Source organism: Mus pahari, chromosome 5, assembly GCF_900095145.1.
Source record: "Mus pahari chromosome 5, PAHARI_EIJ_v1.1, whole genome shotgun sequence".
Classification (NCBI taxonomy): domain Eukaryota; kingdom Metazoa; phylum Chordata; class Mammalia; order Rodentia; family Muridae; genus Mus; species Mus pahari.
The window spans coordinates 101,702,580-101,709,818 of record NC_034594.1 but is presented as its reverse complement, the minus strand read 5'-3'; the positions used below and the strand labels follow the sequence as shown (position 1 = coordinate 101,709,818).

At 50.0% G+C, this 7,239-nt stretch overlaps 1 protein-coding gene across 3 annotated transcripts in view; it reads right to left on the bottom strand.

Annotated features, from left to right (window-relative positions):
• Positions 1 to 6,547, bottom strand: part of Mgat5 (alpha-1,6-mannosylglycoprotein 6-beta-N-acetylglucosaminyltransferase) — a 277,034-nt gene extending 270,487 nt beyond the window's left edge. The window contains exon 1 of one of the 3 annotated variants that reach the window (XM_021197508.2): positions 6,120 to 6,547. The gene's annotated coding sequence lies outside the window, so the exon portion shown is untranslated. Of the gene's footprint in view, positions 1 to 5,563; positions 5,743 to 6,119 lie in introns of those variants that run through there. The other 2 variants (XM_029538621.1, XM_029538622.1) reach the window with 2 other exon arrangements.
• Between the last annotated feature and the right edge of the window lie 692 nt (positions 6,548 to 7,239).

Here is a 7,239-nt window from a genome sequence, read left to right as displayed (position 1 = left end):
CTTACTAGTAATCAGGTATGTGGGAGCACATCTTACTAGTAATCAGGTATGTGGGAGCACATCTTACTAGTAATCAGGTATGTGGGAGCACATCTCTTTCCTGAGCTCATGGGCAGCAGAACAAAAAAAAGACTCTTCAGCTGTCCTGTAAGTAGCCATTCCAGTGACATCCAGGAGGCATTAATATAGTCCTGGCATTGAAAGCGACAGACAGTGCCAGCTCACAAGGGCAACTATACCCATCAAACCCAGGGATTAAGAGGCAGGGAGGGATGGCTCAATTCCTAAGTGTTTGCCACAAAAACACAAAGACCTGCATCTGAACGGTTGACAAGTACATAAAACACCAGTCCCAGAAAAACACATCTGTAATCTCAGGGCTAGGGAGGCAGAGGCGGGAGGAACCCTGGCCAGTCAGTGTAGAGAATCAGTAAAATACCCTGTTTTTAAAAAAACAAAACAAAAAAAACCCAAAAACCTGCAGAGCAATTGAAGAAGACATCTGGCATGGACTGCTGACCTCCGCACATGCACAGGTTCCAGGACAAACGTAAATGTGCACACACAAACACAAGATGAAGTGGCTTATTGTCCTTACTGCCTTTGCCTGCCTAGATTTGGGGGACTACAGATTGGGGGACTACAGAGTTCCAGCAGGAAGGCCTGAAGGCCTTGTTTTCATTCCAGAAGTTTGTAACTTAGACAAAGGTGCTGTGATGTTCTTAAGAAATTAAACAATTCCTATGAACCACCCCACCCCCCCAGCCAACACAGCCTTCTCAGGACCAAGTCAGGGACTAAAAAATTAAAGTGGAATTGATTTTAAAAAGAAAAAGAAAACAGCTCAAATGTCCAAACACACAGCAGAAGTCCTGGCTCTCCTGGCTGAGGACATGGTCACAATGCCAAGGCTCCTGGGACCTTGTCATGGCAGCTTTCCAAGAACTATTGGTCTGCATCCGTACTGTAAGAGGTCAGCTGTACCGCCTGTGAGAAGGTCATGCAGAGGAAGAGCATCTTCATCCCCAGCATCAGGTCTGGCCATGGGTCACAGAAGATGCTGGATACATGCTAGGATTGGGGATGACTCAATAGATTGTCTGCTGCACAGGCCTAAGAGCTGAGTTCAGATCCCCAGCACCCATGAAAGGCCAGGTCCACTGGTGCACACCAACAGGGATGTGACTTACAAGGAAACCAGCGTGGCTCAGTCAGCAAACTCCAGGTTCAGTAAAAGATTGTCTCAGAAATAAGGTGTAGAATAATTGAGGAAGACACCTGACTGACATCCACCCCGGGGCCTCTACAGGAACACACACAGACACAAACACACACAGGAACACACGAACATACATACACATATACCCCCCCACACACACAGACATATACATCACACACACACAAAAATACACAAACACACATACACCACACACATACATACCACACACAGAGAGACAAAGACATACACATCACATACACAAAAACACACAAATACACATACACCATACCACGCACACCACACACATACACAGACAGAGAGAGATAGGAGGGAGAGAGAGAGGCAGGAAGAGAGTGGGGAGAGAGAGAGAAAGGTAGGTTATCAACATGAACACAATGATATTAAACAGTGTAGAGATATGACCTAGATTAGGCATTTTATAACCCTAGTGTAGTAAAAACCCATGCCTATATTTCCAACACTTGGGATACAGAGGCATGAAAATCAGGAACTCAGACCACACAGTGAGCTTCAGGCCAGCCTGGGCTACATAAGACCAAAAAAAAAAAAAAAAAAAAAAAAACAAAAAAACAAAAACCAAAAAAAAAAAAAAAAAAAAAAAAAAAAAAAAAACTATACAAAACTTCAAAGGATAGGCAGATCCTTACTCGATTCAAAAATAGAAATTTAAGAGTTTAGCCCTCTCTTCTGGCTACTCCGAGTGACTCTACTTCAAAGCCGTCATTAACTCTAATACAGTCGTCTGGTAAAACCTGCACTGACAGGTTCCAAACATTTGTCTCCCACTCAAACCTCTGAACTGTCACCCAGATGCTAACCCCGCTCTCCCTAGAAAAATGATTTCTTCCCTCCTCTAGTACCCGGATTCTGACATTGATACACTTCCATCAAGGCTGCTCACCCAGCACCAGAGTCCTTTCCTAAACCTTGTGGTCATTATAGCAACCCCTGAGACAAGGCTAGCAGCACAGACTTCCCTCTGATGACCAGCCACATCCCCCACCCAGGGCAAGCTGTAAGAAATAACTCCAGGCCCGGTGCTCTTTAAGTCTCTCAGGGGCGAGGTTGCCTGCGAGGATGCAGAATGGTGACAAGAGACTACCAAATCTTCCTGACGACTACCCCTTAGTGACTTTACGGACATTTCTGAAATACCAACTACCCCCTTCCCCTGATGGGACTCTGAGGTGACACAGACCCCCCCCCCATCATGATGTATTTCCCATGCAAGCATGGTGACCTGCATTTGGTCTCCAGGACACAGGTCAAAAGAGACAATGATACTGCAGTATACACTTGTAATCCCAGCACTAGGGAGAAAGAGTCAGGTAGATCCTAAGGCTTGCTGGCTGGCCAGTCTAAACTACTATTGAGTTCCAGACTAGTAAGAGAGTCATAAGATCAGGAAGTGGCTGGTGCCTGAAGAACAACACCTGAGGTTGTCTTCTGACCTCTACACAGACTCCTCTGTCTGTCTGTCTGTCTGTCCATCTATCTGTCTCCCTGTCTGTGTCTATGTCTGTCTGTCTCTCTGTCTGTGTCTATGTCTGTCTGTTGTCTCTCTGTCTGTGTCTATGTCTGTCTGTCTGTCTGTCTGTCTGTCTCTCTCTCTCTCTCTCTCTCACACACACACACACACACACACACACACAAAGGAAATGGAGAGGGGTATGGAAGAAGGGAAAGGAGAAGGGGGAAGGAGAGGGAGAACGGGGGAGAAAATGGCAAAATTACATAAGGAAATAGTGAAGAGCTACTCTTCTGGGACAAGCTCCTCAACTGTGATCACAGAAGACTGTGACATTTCCATGCTTAGGAGGCCAGCCGAATGGGAAGAAAGGAAGTCTGAATTGCTCTCATCTCTTGGGGTCCCTTCCAGCTCCTCTCTGGGAACACTGCGGATGCGCATCCATATGCACATGTTCTGTATAAAAATGCATTCGGATGTGTGACTATATAATGAGCACAGTGTTCACACTTCTACACACAAAGCACTGGAAATGTGCACGCGGCTCAGGAGAAGATCCAAAGGCCCAGCGAGCTCTGCTGTGACAGCCACTAGAGCTCACAGCGACAACCACACTCAAGAGAAAGGACCAATGCTCCTGCCATCTCAGGTTACCTTAAATCCAGCGGGTGGGGGCATTAGGGAGATGCCTCACTGAGGAAAACATTTGCAAGCATGCAGAGCTGAGCTTGACCCTGGAACATACATCCCTAAGAAGCCACGCAGGTACAGGTAGATAGTTCAGTGGTTGTTAAATTACCTGCTAGACAAGCACAAAGGCCCAAGTTTCAATCTCCATCACCCATATAAAGCAGTGTCTATAATCCTAGCACTCCTGTGGAAAGATGAGGGACAGAGACAGGAGCCTCAGAACTCAGCTAGGTCTCGTCGGATAACATGAGCCTCAGAAAACAAGAGCTTGTCTTGTCTCAGACAAGACTGAAGGCAAGGACTGATGCTTGAGGCCATCCTACTTATATGTACACACACACGTGGACATACACACATGAACACACACACACACATTTTACATTTTTTTAAAAAGCAAGGCACAATGACATAGAATTATAATCTCAGTGCTATGGAGGTAGAGACAGACGGACCCCTGAAGCTCACAGACCAATCAGACCAGCCTACTCAACTAAACTAGGCCAGTGAGAGACCCTGTTTCAAAAACCCATGATGCACAAAATCTGAGGAATGACAGCTGAGGTTGTTCTCTGACCTCCACATGCAAGGACACACACACACACACACACACACACACACACATTCTGATAGTTACAAAGCTCCATGCCCCTGTAGACTCTTATCCTACTAACCCTAGTCTCAAATGTCCCAAAGTAGGAAGGCAGGCCGAAGGAGAGAGACACAGGAAGACACGACTCAAGCCTTTTGCCCAGACATTCAACTGGGCCACAGGCAGTTGCTGGGGACAGACACGTCCTCCTTTTCTCTGTCCCTAAAAAGGGTACTCAGGTCACTATAGCCTCACTCACCCCTTCTCTCCATTTCCAGAGCGCTACATTAATTAAGTTTATCATATGGACATTAAGTTGGTAACAGAAGAAAAACTAAAATGTCCTCTAAAGAGGAGAGCTTTGTTCTGATCCTAACAGAATCAGACTTAAGCCTTCCCATCTCAACACTGAGGACAGCCACAAAATGATTTAGAGGAACTAAGGGAGGGTGGGAAAATTCATAGGAGACAGGTATGAGATGGTTTGACTTTCTTGACTGAGACAGAGCTCTGTTCCAGCGACAAAGGGTCTCCCACAAGTCCAGGGTGGAAGATCCCACCAGTCTTGACAACAAATTAGAGATAGGTCAGTTAATGAACTTGCTTTCCACTTAGAACTCAATAGATTCTAATTTGATCTAACCTTATATCCAAGTGTAGTTACAGATGTGACTTTGCCATTACACGGGAAAACCCACACAAACCTCGGTTTGCTGCTTCCCAACTTCACAGCCCCAGAGGCACACAGGACCAGATTCAAACACCAAGCTGAAGGCCTGGCAACTACTGCCAGGAATTACTGCGCTCTAGAGCCAGACCAATCTCAGCAAATCAGAGGGCATCCTCTGGGTCTTACACTTACACACACACACACACACACACACACACACACACAGGCACGCACGCATACACACGCACACGCATACACAGCTCAAGAGTGCTCCAAAAGCCACTGAACAAAAAAAAAAAAAAAAAAATACAAGCGCCACCCCTTCCCTCTTCCCTGCGGTGGCTTTGTGTGTGACATCTTCTGTGAGCGCGCGAATGTTGTCGGGCTCACACACCCCCTTCCACCCAACCTGCTCCCAGCACAGAGTAAATGCGCGCGACTGAGCGCCCTGCGTTCCCTGAGTGGGTCCACCTGGCAGACCAACGCGTCACCAGGCCTCTGGTCTTCCACCCGCAGGGAGCAAGGGTATGACATCCACGCCCCCCCCCCCCGTCTCCAGAGGCCAGAGTGGCTCTGGAAAGCAGAACCCTGGTGCCCGTCACAGACCAGGCAGAGGCCGAGGAACGAGAAAGGGTGAACAAGAGGGTACAGAGATTCCCCACTCGCACACCCCCTACTCCCAATTTAGCGAGCTGCGGCCCCAAAGGGGACCAAAGAGGCTGGCCTGGCGACTCGGCAGGAAGTTCCCAGGACCGCACTGAGCATGCTCTGGGGGAGTGTATACGCGGGTGTCGCCCTTACATCCCGCAGCCTCTGCCATCTCCCAGTCGTGGGTGCACGCCGGCAGGATCGCGGCCCGGGCTGGCGGTCCCCAAGGCTATCTAGGTTACGAAGGGTCTTCTTGACCTTTCAGCCTGGAGCTTTGGATCTTTATATCGCTTCTCCCCAGGGACCTGGGGTCCCACTCCTTCATTCTTCCTTCCAACTGGCTCAAGGCACATCTCACGCTGAGCTCTCGGATCCCCAGGACCCTAGCCCGGCCCACGCTCGCATCCTGGTTTCTGGTTTCATCGTGGTCCCAGCGTCCAAAATGCCAATCTCAGCTTCTCGCCGCCAGCCCACGCCACCCGAACCCCTTCTGGACAGTTCCTTGGAAGCCTAAAAGCCTCAGAGGCTAGGGAAGGTCTTCGGGGTCCCATGAGAGGGGAATGCCTCCGAGCAGGTGGTGGACCCTCCAAGCGGGTCCCTCGGTTGTACTCTGGGATTCCCACCCCCGTCCCAAATCAAACACGGCCAGAACATCCACCCACGCAGCCCCCGGTGTCAGCGTTGGGCCGGATAAGGGCTGCCTCATCTCCCCTAGCATCCCCCACGCGTCCCCCGCGATCCACAGTCCGTGCATCTCCCGGAAGGGGGATGGCGAGCTTCTGAATCGATCGCTCGACCCTGCAGCAGCTCTTACCTGCTAGTAGGGGAGCAGCAGAAGCACCATCAGTAGCAGTCGGGGTCACTCTCCAGCAGCCGTGCTCCAGAGAACAGAGGTCCCAGGCACAGCCAGGAGCGGGGTCAGAGCGCCCCCTGAGACTGAGATGCGGCTACCTGGGCTAGATCGAGCCTGGGGCCGCCGCCGCCACCGCCGGAGCCGCAGGGCTGCCGGGCGAGCGGGCCTCGGCAGGGACGGTCTGAAAACTACCAGCCCTGGCGGAGCCGTGCGCAGCGCGTCCACCTTCCGCCCCTAGATGCAAGCAGCTCCTGGGTCCAAACGATCAGGACAGAAGGAGATCTTTTCGAGGTTTCTGCTACCCTTCCCGGATCGACCTACCCAACTTCTCTCAGCTTCTAGGCTCGCGCCGCTCTCCAAGGCAAAGGGATTCCGGGCCACGGACGTTCGGTAAATTCCCCGCCCACCCCGGCAGCGCGCTCAGCCAATTCGGAACGCCTCGGCTTCTCAGGGATCGTCTGCAAACTCTAGACCCTGTACAAGAGGACTTGAAGCCGCTCCATTCCGCAGCCCAAGGAGAAACAGGCAGAGAGCTAGACCAAGGAAGTTGAGTAAATAATACTCCAGAAGGTCAGGGGCAGGGTACAATTACTGTTATGTACAGTGCATCCTCCAGAGTGATGGTCTCTGGACCTCCTCAGGACAGAGACTTTCCAGGAGTGAAGCCAGTGGGGAGGAGATGGCGGGCTCAACTATTTAGGGGGTCTTGCCAACTTTTAACAAACGCCCTGAGCTCCATTTTATACTTTGTAAATTGGCAAAAACTGTAGGAATTTCTGTCCTGTGTCTTCTTTTTTTTAAAACTGTACAGATTTGTTTATTTTGTGATGCGGGTGGTGGTGCAGTCTTACCTAACCCAGACTGACCTCGATGAACTTGCTTTTAACAGAGGATACCCTCGAACTCTGGATCATCTTGCCTCCATCTCCTGAGTAAGGGAATTACAAGCATCACACCCTTGGCTCTGGTGACCCTGAGCAAGCCATTTATCCCGCTCCTCTTAGCGGCTCTATTGATGAGAGAAATAACGGTTGCTCCGTGACATTATTGTGAAGATGGAATGAAATATTTGTAAAGGGTT